At 42.8% G+C, this 20,086-nt stretch overlaps 1 long non-coding RNA gene across 1 annotated transcript; it reads right to left on the bottom strand.

Annotated features, from left to right (window-relative positions):
- Nucleotides 1-1,011: 1,011 nt before the first annotated feature.
- Nucleotides 1,012-12,967, bottom strand: LOC118494332. The gene is made up of 3 exons (XR_004896457.1): nt 12,957-12,967; nt 5,426-5,428; nt 1,012-1,084 (listed from the first exon to the last, which is right to left on the bottom strand). It is a non-coding gene; the product is annotated as an uncharacterized LOC118494332 (long non-coding RNA).
- Nucleotides 12,968-20,086: the final 7,119 nt, after the last annotated feature.

Below are 20,086 nucleotides of genomic sequence, written 5' to 3'. Positions count from 1 at the left end.
TTGTGATTGGTACAGATTTAAAGGAATAGTTCGACATTTAGGGAAATGCACGTATTTGCTTTGAAGATTGATGCCACTCTCGTATTTGTCCGTTAAATAATAAGCTACAGTCACGAGACAGTTAGCGTAGCTTACTATAAAGACTGGAACAGCTGGAAACAGCCCCTCTTGAACTAGTCACTGCATATGGACATTAAATAGTCCAGCCCATAACCTCCCATAAAACCTTGTCATTTTTACACTTAGTTTTTTTTTTTGGTAGTGATTAAACAAAACAAGAGACAACTGTTTATTAGTGCAACTTTAGGATTTTGTCACCTTCTAAAAAGTTAGCTGTTTCAAGTCTTTCTGCTAAGCTAAGCTACGCTAACTGTCTCGTGGCCATATCAATCAATCAATAGATCGATCAATCAATCAATCACATCATTTCACATAAGGTACAATTCCAGTGAAATGTAATCTCGCCAGTTCCTTCAAATTGTGCATTAAAAAGAGTTTAAATAGAATATGAATAATATATGTGTACGATCCTAGTGGCCTGAGGGTAGAAGGTCCTCCTGAGCCTCTAAGTGCTGGCCTGGTGGTACCGGGAGAAAAAACTGTTACCTGTTTGGATCTTTACTGATTCTCCTAGTCTTATTCTTGGTGTGCCTGTGTACAGGAGAAATGGAAAATAAAACAGAGGACATTAAAGAGGGAATTTTGGCATTTTTTCAAACTGGACCCTATTTCACTATGCATTTGTGTCTAAGAGACATTATGTGAAAAAAATCTTTTAATTGGTCCAATATTAAGCGAGAACACTTTAAACGGCAGGCGCAAACCGGGCTGCAATGTTACTCTGTAGGGCTAATGTGCACCAGTGTACATCCACTAAAAGTTCTTTTTTGCCACTGACAGGCTCAGATTGTTAGTAAGTGTCTGACAACATTATTGCAAAAAGGTGAAGTATTTTCTTTTTTTTTATTTAAAGATTGTTTTTTTGGGGGGCTTTTTCCATATATTTGACAGTGGATAGACAGGAAAGGGGACAGAGAGAGAGGGCATGACACGCAGCAAAGGTCCGCAGGTCGGATTTAAAACCCTGGGCCACTCAGCCTACATGGGGCGCACGCTCTACTGGGTGAACTAGAGGTCGCCCCAAGATGGTGAAGTCTTGTTCTGAAATCTCGTATGGTGACTTGCTGGAAGACAGCGGTATGGAACGTGAGTAGGGAGAGATGGGTTCTGGGCAGTGTGTTTTGGAGTACAGGAAGTGTAGCTTTGTGTTTTTTAAAAGATTTTGAATTATGATTTTACGAATTGTGCCTACAAAATGTCGAGCTACACTTTGCGCAGCTTTGATAGACGTTACCTTTTAGATACAGGACAGGTTGAAGTTGAGGCTAGTTGTGCTATAGCTACAAATGGATCATAACTCCGGTCCATACACTGAGCCATGCAGACCAGATGGTCCAGGGATGACTACTGCCAGCCAAAGAGGAGAAGAAATCCTATACCAAAGTACATTTCCTGAAGAACAATGCTGTTCCAATAGTGGAGAGCTGCAGACAGAGCAGAGGTAAGCTAATGCTATTAGCTAAAGTTACTGTGTTAAACTGGCATCAGTAAGTTACACAGGAAAGCATGGCAGAATTAAAGGCAACTTCTCCATGTTTCCAAAATGTAGTGAGACAATTATAATAACAATCTGAACCTGTCAGTGGCAAAGCAGCACTTTTAATGGACGTACTTTGACGGTGCACATTTGCTCCTGTAGCAGAGATCTTCAACAGGGGGTGGGGGGCCACAAAATTATTGTTAATTTTTTGAAAGTTTTTCATTACAGAAAAATACTTTGCACATTTATAACGTGAGACAGGTGCGTCGGAGGGGGATAAGTAAGTCAAAAGTTGCAAAGAAACTCCCGCACGCTGTCTAACTTGCAAAAAATAAATTTAATAGCAGGCAACGTTTCGGTACTAGACCATCATCGGGCAACATGAATGAAGGGAGTTTCTTTGCAACTTTTGAAAGTTTTTTTCAAAAATGAAAATGTCTTAACATGAATCCAACAAATCATTAGCAGATATAAATCAGCCTATTTGTGAAAAAAACACATTGATGATGGTCTTACTGGCTTATAGTAAGGTAGTCATCCACAGATACAGTTCATCCTAAAAATTCACTGTGCCACATGTATGTTTAACATTAAAACCTGATTTATAAAATCATGCCAATAATTATTTAATAGCTTAGTATTTTATATGAACTAAAAAGGCATGTATAAAGGCTTTAGGCTGCCCGCACGTTATTGAAGTTCCACTTTATTATGCAACTTAATTTTATACAATATATCTAGTAGGGGTCCTTGCTCCGTCTCTCTCTCAGTTAAAGGGTCCTTGGCTTAAAAAACGTGGGACACCCCTACCCCGTTGCAGCCCGGTTCTTGGCAAAGAATTTTGTATTTGTTATTAGTCACTTACACACAAATGCATGTGAAAATATGGTCCAGGTTGAAAAATACCGAAATTCCCCTTTAACTCAAAGTGCACTCATCTGTAACGACAGCCCTGTCTGGATAGACAGACCCTATCATTATGTCCAATCAGTGTACATGTTGTATTGCATAAGTTACCTCTACTGAGGTGGCCTCACATCAAAGGTGGCCGTGGAGAAAGGCCTGCTACAAAAGCTTTAAATAGACCTGCAGGTAATGGAAGGCTGTAATTGTAGCAATCCTAACGTAGCGGGTGAGGCCACCTTTTAAAGCTTGGCATGGGCCGGACAGATTACCATCAGGGGGCTACAGTGCCACCTGGCAAACATGAGCATTTCTGTGATCGGTCTAATTTATGGCCACCGGTTATCCAGAAGCTGGCTCACAGGCTCTTGTCTCAGCATTTGTTTTTAGTTCTCTACTGACAAATAACTTATAATAATTGAACCTTTCTTCTTGGCAACGAAAAAGAAAATGGGCCTGGCCATTTTTTAAAAGATGCAGGGGTTATGAAACCACTTCCAGACCGATTCTATTTAACGTCACCTTGATGGCTCGCTCTCAAAGAGAATTGCCAAAGAATGATTTTATGCTGCTTCTAGTGTATCTAGCTGATTTCAAAAGTTGGATGCTTTTTTTTCATACAGGAAGAATGTGCTAAACTTGGCTCGGCTATAATAGCTGCACATTTGTGGGCCTTGTGGACCAAAATTGTCCATTTCCCATCAGAATCCATCTGCAGACCTATAATTAGGATTATTTTAAGAACGCCAAAGTATCCAGTGGTCACTGCATCCTCTGAATCTATCTCACAGAGCCACAGGAGCTGCCCTGAACCCAAACAATTGCACCACAGTGTAACACAAACACAAAACTGATTCTGTGTTACATTCCTCAATCCATCACCACTGCCTACGATGAAATTGTGAATCAACAGCAGGAAACCATTGTCAACATTTGGGGGTATTGTTGAGCAGTGACTATGAACATGTGCTCCTTGTTTTCCGCTCGTAATACTGCTGTCTGTAACAAAATGTCTGGATACCAAAGTCATTTGAAAACAAAATGTGTTGTTCAGCCATCACATGCTACGAGATGATTACTTTTCAAATGCACTGAGAAGGAGTGAGCTCACTACATCATATCCCAACACTGGTTATCTAATCTACTCAGTTTCTTCCTCCGGGGAGCTTTTATTTTCCTTGGCTTTGATCCCACAGCAACTGGTTAGCGACTAGCTGAAACAGCAGATAGAAATTTGGGGGTAAAGTAGTCTATATCCGCCGGATGTCCCTTATTTTCGGCGAGATGTCCGTTACCTTCCTCTTTCTTTGTGTTGGCATTCTAACCTCCGGTGGATTTGTGAGGACTATGGTTAACTGCTCCTCAGATCTCTGCAGGGTAAATCCAGACAGCTAGCTAGACTATCTGTCCAATCAGAGTTTTCTGTTGCACGACTAAAACAACCTTAGAACGTACACGTTCCACCAAAACAAATTCCTTCCTGAGGCTATTTAGCAGAGGCACCGTGGCTCCGTCCGGCGCTTAGCACCGCCCAAGACGATTGTGATTGGTTTAAAGAAATGCCAATAAACCAGAGCACGTTTTTAGGGTGAGACTAGGGTGAAAGCAATGATATTCAAGGCATTACAAACGCATACAGTCCCATGTTCACACACACACAAATACTGAATCTTCTCAAATATGATTTTAAGGCCTCTCCCCCTAGTCCTGGGTCTTCCCCGAGGCCTCCTCCCAGCTGGACGTGCCTGGAACACCTCCCTAGGGAGGCGCCCAGGGGGCATCCTTACCAGATGCCCGAACCACCTCAACTGGCTCCTTTCGACGCGAAGGAGCAGCGGCTCTACTCCGAGCTCCTCACGGATGACTGAGCTTCTCACCCTATCTCTAAGGGAGACGCCAGCCACCCTCCTGAGGAAATCCATTTCGGCCGCTTGTACCCCTGGATATATCTCCAACCTGGCCTCGCCTCGGTGTGTAATGTGGCTCGGGAAAAGGAAGTTTGGGGTCCCCTGCTGGAGCTGCTACCCCCGCGACCCGATACCGGATAAGCGGACGAAGATGGATGGATGGATGGCCTCTCCCCCATATAACACAACCGTTATCAAACCAGCTCCACACCAACTGAGAAAATCCCTAAACAGCTGGGTTTTGAAGGAGTAAAGTGCCTACTGTAACTGAGGACAGATGTTGAGAGGGCCGGACTGTATGAGGTCTGCGCCTCCCTAGCGATATCACACCACCCACAGGCATCTGCTCAGGAGATCTGAAGGCCCGACCGGGTATTTTTTGTGTGTTTCGGTCCAGCCGTGGATTGTGGTTATTGTTGTAAGGTAAGAGATCTGTGAGGAAGAGGGCACGCAGGCCACTCGCAACACATGAGGATCATGTAAAGCCCCCTCACCTCTGAACCCATGGTGTGAACAGCTGTCTTGTGTTGATGCAGAGATGAACTTTGATCCACCTTGATCTGGATTCATGCACACAACTGAGTCGCTTTTGGAAATTGCATGATGTTCATCTACCTGCGTTTATGATCTACCTGTTTGGATGTAATATTCTCCCACCAGGGCTGGATTAACCCGCTTGTGGGCCAAGGGGCAAAAAGTGAGTTGTGGGTCCATATACATTTCAGTGTTATTTAAGACAAAAAGTAATGTAAAGTATGATGTTATTGCCCTTCGATGTTTTTTTGTGAGGACTCTTGTTGTGTTTATTGTGATATTTTTCCTCTATTTATCTATTAATGGATAAGGTACCAGTGGGTTTTGGAAATAAGCCTAAATAGTGCCTTTTAGCTGTTTAGCGTGTCCTCACTTTCCCTAAAAGCATCTACTTCTACTTCCTAAAGGACTTCCTACAGTTCCCAGAAAGCCTCACAACAATCCTCTTAAGCAGTAAGCAGTGAATAACAACCTGCTTAACGGGCTGATCTTTAGAATACGATATTGATCGTCTTAGATTGAAAATCTCAACTAGTCAGTGTTTTCTGGAAGACAAATTATGTGAGACAGCTTCTAAATAACCACAAACATATATTTTTGGAATTTCTGTACAGCAATTCCATGTCACTTATTGGCCGACATATATGCTGATATGTCTGCAGCGGGATGCAGACTGTTGGCAATTACGGGGGCGACCTGGCTTCCTCGATGGAGCAGTGATCATCATCGGTAACAGTCTCGACTTCCACAAAAGGCCAGCCGGGGCAGCGTGCAGTTCATAGCGGCGGCGAATCACCAGCTATCGGCCAGCCAGCGATCAGAGCAGTCTTTACAGTCATGGAGATATGGGTGAAATGTGATGGTGAGAAAGAGTGATAAGAAGTATTTTTTATCTGAAAAAAAACTGAATGTACAGTGCTGTAGCTGCATAGCACACTTGATCGGATTTCTGCTTCTGTGGGTGGAGAAAATGGTATGTCAAGAATGCAAGGTACTGGATATCACTAATAGCTGTATATAACATTTGCTACAATGTTTATTTGTCTTAAAGCAGCCATATTATGCTCATTTTCAGGTTCATAATTGTATTTTAAGGTTGTACCAGAATAGGTTTACATGGTTTAATTTTCAAAAAACACCATATTTTTGTTGTACTGCACCGCTCTCTCTCACTGCTGCAGATCCTCTTTTCAGCTGGTCTCTGTTTTAGCTACAGAGTGAGACCTATCTTTGATTGCACTTGCACATGCCCAGTAGCTCAGATGTAGATCATGTCAGCTAGCTAGCTCCATAGACAGTAAAAGAAAGGCTGTTTCTACAACTTCAGTCAGTTACAAGGCAGGATTAGCTGGGAGACTTCTAAATGAGGGCGCACATGGAAGTAGTTCTTTTGTAGATTATGGTGAACTTGTGTGTGTTGTAGCAGTGCTTTGCTATTGAGAATGAGGTAGCATGCTAGCGTTAGCATATACGAGCTACGAGCTAATGGTTGCGGTTAGCCTGCTCGATTCGGCTTGCGACGTCACAAGCCGTTCCGATTTTGACCAGCTCACCCAGAGACTGAAGGCAGGACACATTCAGAAACCGTATCTCACTCTAAACAGCATGGATGGATTTTTTTCAAAGTTTGTATGTGTGTGGAAGCACCAGAGACACAACATAACACCCCAAATCCCAGAAAAAGTGATTTTTTCATAATATGGGCACTTTAAGACATTCCATCAACTAGCTTTCTGTTAATGGATGGACCTTTCAGCATGGCTTGGAAAAAAACAGGGACTGCAGTGCACTGAGGAAGCAGTTTGCATCAATACAGTCCTTGTAGTTAATTGCTTGTTTCAGTGGATCTCAGATATTTAGTCAAGGACTGCAAAATAGTGAGCCGTCTGGCTGCGGACCTCATCGGCCTCTCCTTTTTGCTTTACCAAGATTTCATTTAATCTGCTTAAGCTGCTTGTTTTAAAAGTGGTGAAATAATTGGTAGGAGAGGAACCAATTAAGTAATGATACACCCATTCTCTCCTCGCATTATGGTACATTAATTTAATCCACTCCTTATTCTGATGTTGCCAGCCTAAAGGGAGCATACAAGGTCACTGGTCCCTACTCGTTTTCATTATGTTTAAGCCTTTTCCTGAGGCATGGGCGTACATTTCATCTAACAGATGGGGGGGACAATAAACATAAAATTTATTTAGAGCTATAATTGAAAGGGACACTAATACAGCCACAATTGTACTTGTAGAGGATATGTGTAGTTGTGGAACTCCAGTAAGTAGGCTGGCAAAGCTATTTTATTCACTTTAAACATCAGATGAAGTGATTCTTTTCTGTAATACAGATGGTGCTGAACTGCCTTCTGGAAAGCTGGCTAGCTAACTAGCCAGCCAGCCGGCCACTAAATTAGTAAAGTTTAACAAGTTAAAGTTTCATTCACACACTCTTGTCACAGGGTAGAAAAGCACAGCGCTCTCGCCAGATGAGTGACAACTTTGTTAGGCTCGTTTTCGGTAACCAGTGAAAGCATGGTGGGTGGAATTAACAAGCTAAAGTTAGCTAATTATCTATCTAACTGACGCAACTCGATCTCTCCCATGAGTCCCACCGGACTTCTGAATCTGTTACCGTAAAGGCCTTTTTATGCTTCTGCGTAGAATCGACGGCGTACCCCCGCAGACCCCTCTGCGTCTACGGCGGACCCTACACCGTAGCCTGACGTGCATGTCGCGGCGGCGCACGTCGCTCGGCCGTGGCTTGGTAGCGTTGCATTTCCCCCGACTCATGTCCTGGTTCTCCTTCTCCATCAACAACATGAAATCAAGGAGAGGGTTAACTTGTGTCTCCCCTGTGCTCAGAAAGAACAGGGGAGACACTTTGTTTCTCTCACTATGACTCTAGAGTCGCTACTCGCTCAGAAGCTAATCGCCGTCACTCTCTCACTTTCTCACTTTCTCCCTCGCTCTAACACACTCCCCACACACACACACATGCCGGCTCGTCGCACACACCAGCGCACAAGTATAAACATCAGGCCACTTATGTAGGCTACGGCGAGAGCTCTGCGTGGAGCCTCCACAGAACTGTAAAACAGCCTTTAACGTAAAGGGAGAAAACCCAGCAGTGGACTAAACCACTGTGAGGCAAGGGAGGGGGGACTCATGTTTCTAAACTTAAAACACATTTTTTTGCCCTGTGTGCGTTTGTATTGTTTAACTACTTACACAATTATTTGAAGTGTATATTATATTCGATCAAACTTATAACCCACAGAGAACTGAAAAAGCACAGAGCATTAGCCTGATGTTCTCTGCGACATGTCCCTTTGTTTAAATGCAAGTATGTCTTTCATTATCTAAATTTGATAAGATATAGATGCTCCATGAAGGCAGGACATGAGGTGCCCATGGGCGAGATATTTGACCTCTGCTTGGTATATGAGTCATACAGATAAGTGCTTTCATGCGGACATCATGGCTAATTTGAAATGTCCACATCAGGGCTGCTCATGCCAGAGATGACATCAGTACACTTCGCAGAGGGCCGAAGCATGAGAAACTCAGTGTGACTGATGGCTGTCGTCCTCTGTGCTTTATAAAGATGAAATATCGCAGGGGTAATAGCAGAGTCATGGTAATCCAATTCACATTACTGTCTGCAGCAAGGATACTGAATCCCACTGCACGTAACAGTCCTTTAATAAGTTTAATTCATTTCGCCACACGTAGCATTTGGATGATAGATCTATTCGGGAGTATGTGCACTAACATGGATCACTCTTTCGGAAAAATGTTTGCCAGACTTGGTTGACAACTAAGTGAATCAATCTGTGTGTTTTGCCATCCCAGTGTGTTGTTTGCACTCCTCCTTGCTCCCTCTAAGTATCACTGGGCTGGCATATGGCAAAACACACAATTCCAGTAACACACACACACACACACACACACTCACACACATGGTAAGAGCAATACAGGCTGTCTTCAGTTTCTCATGGGATCTGACTAGAGTGCAGCAGACATACAGACAGCCCAGTGAGCCAGACATGGAAAAGAGAGGGAAGGAGAATGGAAGAGTGCCAGAGGGAAAATACAGGCTTATCGTGTAGACAGCCCAGTGTTTCCAATCTGCAAAAAGTTTTATAAGTTAGCAGCAATGTGTAATTACACCACAGCTAGCCTAATTACCAGCCTGACAATGCATTACTTCAGGGCCAAGTGGTGGATGATGTAGAGGTGACAGGACGAGAGCTACAGAGGTTTTAAAGGGCTTGTTCACCCACATTAATAAAAAACTCACTTTTTCTCACTAAACGCTTGTGGTGTCTGGCCACACAGACAACTTTTGTTTAGTTAGTTTCTATTTTATTACTGCATTCATCTAAAGAGTTTTCCAGGATAATCTGGATAATCCACAGAACACACTGTCAACTGTTTTCATTGGAACCATTACACACTATATACATGTAAACATGGTTTGTGTGTTCTGGAGTAACTGACGCATTGCTGTAAAACCTTTGAAATGTAATTTTTTTTATGATTCCAGCCCTTTAGACAGCCAAAGTCCTAAAATCACCCAGGCTAGCCGCTGTCCCACTAGCAAACACAATCTCTCCAAAAATATTTCATTCATCTGTCTTTCTGGAAAACTGTCCATATTCTAAGATAGATGAGAAACTAATGCAGCACTTGCTACAATGATAAGCATCGTGAGCCGCTGACATGAGATGAGATAACTCACATCTGGAGCCACAAACAGGGTTCAGCTTTCACTGGAGTCACTAGGCACTGAGAAGGGGGACAGAAAACCCTCACTTGAGTCAGCTGCAAAGCTCATACTGACTCTGAGAAAAACCTCTCCATCTAGTCTACTACACTGGGCCCTCTCCTTATTCATTGTTCAGTGGGTGAGCAGAGCACTGGTTCAGTTAACAAGAGGCAGGAAGGGAACATTGAAACTGACCAAAACCACAGGATTGCACAATTTGTGTAAAGTCATTCCTATCAAAACTAAAAATGGAATTCCAAAATAGCAAAGGGTGATGATACCATGTTTATTTAACTAAAACCTGCAACTTTTTATCGTGCCGGTTAATTTCAGCAGATGGTATGTGTATGTGCAAAACTTAGTCTGAAGTGTGACATACTGTAGAGTCTCCATTATCACTTACACACACACTTCAGCATGCACGCAAACACACAGAACGACATCCATCCTTCCCAGAAGAGACATTAGCAGTATGTTTCGCTTTTTTGGGCCCAACAGGCGTGAGAGATGGAAGAGGGACAGCGGTTGATGGAGAGTGCACACACACACACACACACACACACACACACACACACACACACACACACACACACACACACACACACACACGGTTGGGATTCCTCAGCATTTTCCCTCCTTCTCTCGACTCTGTTGCTCAGGGATAAGGAACTCTCTTCCTCCACCCTGAGGACTCACAGCGGTCACCGTTTGCTTTCCATGAAACCATTCCAGTGACTAATTATAGTGTCAGCCTATCTGCACCCATTCCTACACCCAGCTGTTCAACATACTCCCTGGGCTTTGCCTACTATAGCAAAGAAAACGTTGCTCTTCCAGGATGCAGGAAACTAGGCAAAACTCATATTTCTTACTTACTTCTTACTTTATTTTAATGGATGGGTTATGCAGGAGCGGAGTGGGAGCCGATGGCATGAGAAGCACTTTCGATAAAGTTACATAAGTCCCATTGCACTTAAAAAGCCTTACCTGAATGTTCTGCTGTAAGGAATATTATTTTGAGTTCTTGATAAATGTTGCCTGGTATGATTTAGAAATTTGAGAGAAACTAACCAAAAGAGAGAAAAATAGAAGAGAAATAAATAAGCAGGTAGAAACTGGGAGGTAGAGCATGGATAAGTGGGAGAGGTGTGTCTTGAGTGTATCAAAACAAAACCAATGGCCTTTTTGTAAGCTCAATTGAACATTGAATCACTTTGGGCGAGGGAAATATGACACAGTGTTATTTTTGCTGAGCTTCAATGCAAGCGCTCTGGAGAGGTAAAGACTGAGCGTAGCAGTTGAGCCAAGAGGACTAAAAGCGTTTGTTGTTTTTTAGCATGTTGATCCTGAGTGGAATCTAAGCTCTCTGTGCTGTTCAGTGCAACGCTGGAGGTCTGTGGTGAGGAATCGCTCAAGGATGAAGTCAAAGGCCCAATCCGCAACGCTCATATGGCCCGTGGATGCTTCATTATTTTTGTTGCGGCGCTGCACGGTGTGGGACGGAGCTGGGAAGGGTGTCATCTGTGTCAGATTTATAATTCATGCATCTGGATGAATGCTCCTCTCCAGCAGTTTGTGTAGGTGTAAACAATGTGATGGGGGACAGCAGGAAGCCCGGGGACTAAATCTGGATGCTCCATTGTGCTGTGCTGTGCCGCCCCGCCCAATTTGGTCTGCTACCAATCAACAATGTGTAGACCTCCTACGACGCAGCTGCATACGCACACATCGCTCAACACGTTCCATTGGCTTCCATCGCCTCATTTATGAACATTATCAGCAATTGCCCAGTTCACTGCGAGTCCATCGAAGCAGACTGGAAGCAGCACACAGGGTCAAACACAGTGCATCACCGCTGAATCATTCTTCCAGAGTTTACTCTGAGCCATAAGACCAAGGCTGAGGAATACAGATGTAGTGCTAGTGAATCACCGCTGCCTAAACTGCACCAACCTCAGGCTGAACTGTACAGCTTTACAATATACTGTAGAGGCACTCCTCATTCTAATCACCATAATATATTAAACAGAACTTGTAATGCCAGAGGTCAATAATTCAGCACATTGATGCACTAATTAACACATATGTCCAAGTCAACACACTTCACATGACTACTATTAATATAAAAGGATCTTAAAGCATTAAAAGGGATTTGGTGCTTTCATTAGTATGCAAATGTATGCATCTAGGTGCTCCAGTATCTAATCAGCTCACGTGCTCTGTATGTGGAACATGTACTGCGAGAATCATATTCCTAACATGTATTGTTCTTCAACAAACACACACCGGGATTACACAATGTACCATGGTGGAGAGACATAATGAGGGAAGAGGCTGTGATGACTGATGCAGGACAAATGCCCAACTTCATTGACTTCCAGTGCAGTACAGTCCCTGTGTATCAGCTGTATCTACATCCTGTTGTCTATGACTATAACCAGTGGTGGAATGTAACTAAGTACATTTACTCAAGTACTGTACTAAAGTACTAATTTGAAGTACTTCACTTGAGTCTTTTCTTTTCATGCCACTTTCTACTTCTACTCCGCTACATTTCAGAGAGAAATATTGTACTTTTTACTCCACTACATTCATCTGTTACAGCTCTAGTTACTAGTTACTTTACAAATTAAGATATTTCCACACAAAACACATGTAGTTTATAAAATCCAAGGTTTTATTATAAATTAAACTACACAACAATGTAACGGCCTACGGCACTTAGCAGGATTTGGTTTTGGGCCCCACCCTCATTGTAACCAAGGGCAGAGCAAAGGGGTGGCTTCTGGGGCTCCAGCCCCGTATGTTTTCTCAAAAGCCCCGAATCTTTTTTACTTTTAAAATAACTTTGTGTCATTTCCCCTCAAGTCTCTCTGACTGGACCAGCAAATCAATGGAGCGAAAGTTCTATTTCTGGGGAAATATCACCATTCATTCTCTAAAAAAATAGGTTTTTAGGATTAGTAATGCTGTTTATGCCAAATTCCTACCCTACCTATGTTATGTAACTTTAAAATAGTAACATCAGACAATTGTTGGCCCCTGTTTAGGTGGCAGAAGTGAAAAGTAGTCATCTTCAACATTTTGTTGTGTTCTGGTTTCAGAAAGAAGAAAGGATATGACAACCAAAACCACATAATAAAGGCAACCGTATGGTAAAGAACATACATTTATTACAATTAACCAATAAGACAAAGTCTGTGCTTGTACTGGCTGAAGTCAGCATCTCCTCTACTGACAAACTTAAGCACCTGTAAATTACAGATAACAATACTGTTTTCCAGCTGCATCATGGCTCAACCAGATATCCTTTGGATGGGAGAAAGACGTCTTCTGGTTTATTGGCATTTTATAATTTATACTGTTTATTGATCCCCAGTGGGGAAATTACAATTTACACTCTGTTTGTTAGAAATCACTACACACAGGCCTGAAATACACACACATGCTCAGGACCTATTCATGCACAAATGGAGAGATGTCAGAGTGAGTGGGCTGCCAGTGCTGGACCAGCACCCTGAGCAGTTGGGGGGGGCTACGGTGCCTTGCTCAAGAGCACCTGGCAGTGCCCAGGAGGTGAACTGGCATCTCTCCAGGTACCAATCCACACTCTGTACTTTGGTCCGTACTGGGACTTGAGCCAGCGACCCTCCGGTTCCCAACCCAAGTCCCTACGGACTGAGCTACTGCCACTTTTTGGTGGAACATGTGTACGTTCAAAGGTTGTTTTAGTCGTGCAACAGAAAACTCAGATTGGACAGATAGTCTAGCTAGCTGTCTGGATTTACCCTGCAGAGATCTGAGGAGCAGTTAACCATAGTCCTTCCCAGAAGTGGAACGTCATGGATATAGACTAGGCACAATGTCACAGAACACAGCCCTGGAAGTGGCTGGCAAGCAAGCAATACAAAGACAGACCAAGAGATGTGCTGCCCAGAGAGGTAAGCAAGACAGAGAGACTAGAGAGAGATGCACTGCAAGCTAGCACGTCAACTTAAAGGGGCTGTACTCGGCCACAGGGGCCCTAAGCAGCCACTTAGTTCGCTTATGCGTCAGGCTGGCTCTGCTGTACAACAAAATGATCCTTCCAACTTTTTACGTGCGATCTCTTCTGTCTAAAAAACATCTCCACCGTTTGACCCTCCCTGTCATGCAGGCACACATTCCTGGTGGATTGCTTTTTAATGCGAACACTGTACTCTACTGTTTACCTTAACACGTCCCCACCAACACGTCGCTACGGTGTGTCAGTACACCATGACATCATGGTTGGGTGTGGTTACACTACATACTGTTGGGTGTCTAGGTTACTCTAGATACAACGAGGAGCACAAATGATGAAACCTGCATACATAGCAGTCTTGTAGTCAAGACCTCCTAAACCGAGATCAAGTCATTACCAAGACCAGAGTGTGTCGAGACCAAGACTCTGAGGGGTAATGACAGAGTCAAGACCAAGACCACGGCAGGGCGAGACCGAGTCAAGACCAAGACCAGACCAAACAACTGAAACATACAGTATATGTATACACAACTAGCTATTATGTATAGCTAATATTCGCTAAATCCCTTTGGGTGAGGGGTGAAGAGATTTCTAGGGAGTTTTGGTACAGAAGCAGGTGAATTACCTTAAGCTAGCTAACTTCGCTAGCGTCACACTTACCTTTCTTAATGCTTCCTTACGTGCCAATACAAATTGTAGGTGGTCCCAGCTGTGTTGGTTAGTGATACATTGCAGAATTTACACATTGCTGTGTGTTTTCTTTAAGATGTTGTTTTGCAAATAAACTCTTTAAAAGAATATAATAACTAAAATGTTATTACCGACGATTTGGCTGACATCTCCCAGACAGCCAGAGCTTCTTCTCCTGTCACCTACATTCACTTTGGGAGTGCGTATTAAGGGGTGCGGGGAACGGGGGTTAACAGTAACACATTTCAAACTAGAAATGAGTCAAGTTATTGGTTGCATTTGAAGCAAGAATGTTTTACGTCCAATCACACTAATGATGTTAACACATAAATCAGACAATACACAGGCAATTTAGTGATATCCCTGCAGTTGTGGTCTTGAATGGTCTTGAAATATAATCCAGAGTCCTCTTCATCCGAGACCGAGACAAGACAGAGTAAAATGTGGTCGATTCCGAGACAAGACCGAGACCTTCAAAAAGTGGTCTTGAGACCGGTCTTAAGACCAAGACTGATCTTGAGTACTACGACACTGATACTTAGTACACATAAATAAGACATCTGTTTTCTCAAATGAACATAATAGAATGTTGGGCTCTGCAAAAATCTAAATCAATCACCAATGTGACATGTGTGCTGGTAAAAAAAAACATAAAGATGGAGTAGTGTGCAGGTTAAGAAATTGGTCACGTTGCAGGGCAGGTCTGGGGCTGCCTGGCACGGCCTGTTTTGCTCTGAGGTTTGTATGCACACAACCTGTGATCTGAAGCCAGCAACCAGCTATCCAACCAGCCACCTCCACCTCCCTCTTCCTCTGTTAACGGCAGTAATCTGCCGTCCAGCTGCAGCTCAGGGACAGTGGTGGGAGTCAGGGACATGAGGCGGCCATGGAGCCTTGACACTGTAGCCAAGGGGAGATGGGATAATGTAGAATGTGGGAGAGCCCTTGATTGGTTCTCTTATTATTTGTTAGATAGGAGTTTTTTCTGTGGCTGTTGGCCCTTACATGTCTGAGTTCACTGCTTTAACATGTGGGGTGCCCCAGGGTTCGGTTCTGGAACCAATTTTATGCGCACTTTATATGCTTCCACTTGATCACGATATATGTAAATTTAAAGGTCCCATGGCATGAACATTTCACTTTATGAGGTTTTTTAACATTAATGTGAGTTCCCCCAGCCTGCCTATGGTCCCCCAGTGGCTAGAAATGGTGATAGGTGTAAACCTATCTGAGAAAATGAAAGCTCAGTTGGGCCGATCTGGAATCTTCCCTTTATGACGTCATAAGGGAAAGGTTTCTCTGCTTTGCCCGCCCAGAGAATTTAGCCCGCCCATGAGAAAGAGAGAGACATCATGGCTTGAAAACAAGTGAAGCATGGCAGTTGGTCAAGGCCACACCCCCACCCTCCACCTTGCCCCCCCTCTCTCCTCCTCAATAGCATTTAAAGCTACAGACACAGAAATGGCACATCCTAAGGAAAGCTCATTGTGGGACTGGCTCTAGTGGCTGGAATTCTGCACCAAGGCTGAATTTCAGGAAAGAGACTTCAGATACAGTATTAGGGGACCACTAAGACCTATATAAAAGAGACTTCAGATACAGTATTAGGGGACCACTAAGGCCTATATAAAAGAGACTTCAGATACAGTATTAGGGGACCACTAAGGCCTATATAAAAGAGACTTCAGATACAGTATTAGGGACCACTAAGGCCTATATAAAAGAGACTTCAGATACAGTATTAGGGACCACTAAGGCCTATATAAAAGAGACTTCAGATACAGTATTAGGGGACCACTAAGGTCTATATAAAAGAGACTTCAGATACAGTATTAGGGGACCACTAAGGCCTATATAAAAGAGACTTCAGATACAGTATTAGGGGACCACTAAGGCCTATATAAAAGAGACTTCAGATACAGTATTAGGGGACCACTAAGGCCTATATAAAAGAGACTTCAGATACAGTATTAGGGACCACTAAGGCCTATATAAAAGAGACTTCAGATACAGTATTAGGGACCACTAAGGCCTATATAAAAGAGACTTCAGATACAGTATTAGGGGACCACTAAGGTCTATATAAAAGAGACTTCAGATACAGTATTAGGGGACCACTAAGGCCTATATAAAAGAGACTTCAGATACAGTATTAGGGACCACTAAGGCCTATATAAAAGAGACTTCAGATACAGTATTAGGGACCACTAAGGCCTATATAAAAGAGACTTCAGATACAGTATTAGGGACCACTAAGGTCTATATAAAAGAGACTTCAGATACAGTATTAGGGGACCACTAAGGTCTATATAAAAGAGACTTCAGATACAGTATTAGGGGACCACTAAGGCCTATATAAAAGAGACTTCAGATACAGTATTAGGGACCACTAAGGCCTATATAAAAGAGACTTCAGATACAGTATTAGGGACCACTAAGGCCTATATAAAAGAGACTTCAGATACAGTATTAGGGGACCACTAAGGTCTATATAAAAGAGACTTCAGATACAGTATTAGGGGACCACTAAGGCCTATATAAAAGAGACTTCAGATACAGTATTAGGGACCACTAAGGCCTATATAAAAGAGACTTCAGATACAGTATTAGGGACCACTAAGGCCTATATAAAAGAGACTTCAGATACAGTATTAGGGACCACTAAGGTCTATATAAAAGAGACTTCAGATACAGTATTAGGGGACCACTAAGGTCTATATAAAAGAGACTTCAGATACAGTATTAGGGGACCACTAAGGCCTATATAAAAGAGACTTCAGATACAGTATTAGGGACCACTAAGGCCTATATAAAAGAGACTTCAGATACAGTATTAGGGACCACTAAGGTCTATATAAAAGAGACTTCAGATACAGTATTAGGGGACCACTAAGGCCTATATAAAAGAGACTTCAGATACAGTATTAGGGGACCACTAAGGCCTATATAAAAGAGACTTCAGATACAGTATTAGGGGACCACTAAGGCCTATATAAAAGCATCCAAAAAGCAGCATGTCATAGGACCTTTAAAGGTATTTCAAACCACTACTATGTGGATGACATTCAATTGTATTTATCTTTTAAACCCAACCAGACTGATCATCTAATTGTTTTACAGGAGTATCTGTCTGTTATAAAAGACTGTATGGCCAGTAACTTCCTTTAGTTAAATGCCGATAAAACTGAGGTTTTGATTTTTGCTGCAGACAGCATTGTGTAGGAGGTGGCTAGCAGTATTGGTTCACTAAACTCCAATGTGCGTTCCAGCCTAAGAAGTCTTGGTGTGACTTTAGATCAGGACATGAGCCTTGACAAACATGTAAAGTCACTAACCCGCACTTGTTTTTTTCACCTTAGAAACATCATTAAACTCAGGCGTGTTGTATCCTACACTGAGTTAGAAATTATTATACATGCATTTGTTTCTTCCCATTTGGATTACTGTAATTTTCTTTTTACTTGCCTCATTGATCTGTAGATCATTTACAATTGGTCCAGAATGCTGCTGCTAGGTTGCTGACAAGGTCAGGGAGGTCATGTCATATTACCCCTATCCTGGCCTCTTTGTACTGGCTACTGGTTAAATTCAGGATCCAGTTCAAAATTCTTGTAATCACCTACAGAGCCATCAGTGGTCAGTAGCACAGTCCTCCTAGACCGTGCGACCGATTGGCACGAAATTTGGCAGGTAGCATCTCCAGATGGGCCTAACAAAAAGTTAATAGAAATTATTTTGATAGGATAAAAATTGCACATATTACGCACAAACAAATTTGTGTAGCTAACTATGACAACACCAACTTTGCCATATCTCGGCCAAAATAAATGCTATCAACGCCAAACTTTAGATTCTTGTTTACCATGACCCTCTGAAGGTCACTCACCCGTTTTACAAAAATTGGCCACTAGGGGGCGCTACAAGTACAAAAAGTTTATATCTCATGAACCGCTAATCTGATTTTTACAAAATTTGATGGGTACCATCTAGGGCCACTCCTGAGGCCAACCCTAGAGTGGGGTAATGAGGGGTCAAAGTGGGTGTAGCCTATGGGACTCACATCTAAATTTACTACTTACACTAATGTGAACAACTTTAAATTTACAGGATAGATAGACAATGGGTCATGGACCACACCCCCCAAAAATTACACATGTGGCCCACTAGGTGGCGCTATAATGTTTTTTTGCCTGTAACTCCCACATTATACATCGCACATAAAAAATACGTACATCCACGTGTTCCTTGAATCAAGCTGAATCACATCATATAGGCCACGCCCATTTCCGCTTAACATTTCTTTCGCAATATCGCGCAATGCACAAAACCAACTTTTTCAAACTCGTCCTAGGCCGTGTGACGGATCAGCACGAAACCTGGTAGGTAGTATCTCCAGATGGACGTGACCAAAAGTTACCCAAGGAATTTTGCTACGTTGAAGTTTGCGCATTTGACGACCAAACAAATTTTCCTAGCTAGCTACCACACACGTATCATATCATATCTCGGCCAAATTAAATGTTATCAACAAATAACTTGAGATCTTTGTTCAACATCCCACTATGATGCTCTGTACCAACTTTGGCGAAGATCGGCCTTTAGGGGGCGCTATAAGCAACGTTTATTTGTTTTGGCCAATAACTCAATACATTTAAATGGGGAATTTGCAATTGCAATATCTCTGCCACAGTAAATGCCATCAACATGAAACTTGTAGTGCTCGTTCAGCATGCGGCTCTGAGGCTCTGTACCAAATTTGGCGAAGATCGGCCATTAGGGGGCGCTATAATCAACGTAGACGAGTTTTGGCCCTTTTACTCAATGTTAATGGGATATTTGCAATGGAAATGTACCACAGACCTTGCAGCTCACACTTCTCAATATTTACTGAGGTTTGCCTCCTACCGTTTTGGTTTTGGTTTTTGCTTTTGCTTTTGTGTGCTCCCCTGGTTTTTTACAATAAACAAACTACTTAACCCACCTGACAAAGTTGCTACAACCTTCACAGTGGACAAATGTAACTCTTTTCTCTCACTTTTTCAATCCAAAATCAACACCATTCATAGGAGCCGATACCATGCAATTAAACATTGCAGTTGGTGCGAAGTGGAGCGTCTGTTATAGTGTGATTGCTCCTTCAACCACCACACCTGCCTCCACCCTCCACCCTCTCAGTCACTCTCTCATTTCTCTCTGCTGTCCCCTGCGGTCAGGGGGGTTGAGAAGTTTGTTTGTTGTAGAGAATTCTTAAAGGTAGTCTGCATATGCATGGAGGTAAAGTGTTGACTGCTACGTTTGCAACGGCGACGTACCGCAGACGTCGCGGCTCGCGCCTCTCAATATTTAGCGACGTTTGCCTCCCCGCCGCTGGGCTTTGGGTTCGGCTTTCGTGTGCTCCCCCGGGTGTCGGAGGCGACTGGTGTGGGTGGCTTGGGCCCCGTCATAACTGCTTGCAGTTCTAGTCATAGTTTTGTTTTTTTTCTGTCGACTTTGAACGAAGTGTATTTTACAATGCTAAAGTTACTGTTTATTTAAATGGAGTCTGGTAGGTTTAGCAAACGCAATTTCGCCAATGTTTTTATGTTTAATAAAGGATCTTACTCGTTAACAGAAAGGTCGACCTCCTTAGAAATCCTTTCCATAATATTGTCAGACACGTAGAATATTAATCTGATCATGTCAAAACAA

The sequence above is a fragment of the Sander lucioperca genome, chromosome 23 (genome assembly GCF_008315115.2).
Source record: "Sander lucioperca isolate FBNREF2018 chromosome 23, SLUC_FBN_1.2, whole genome shotgun sequence".
In the NCBI taxonomy this organism is placed as follows: Eukaryota; Metazoa; Chordata; class Actinopteri; order Perciformes; family Percidae; genus Sander; species Sander lucioperca.
Note: the sequence above shows the minus strand (reverse complement) of the source record. Positions and strands in the feature narration are given on the sequence as shown.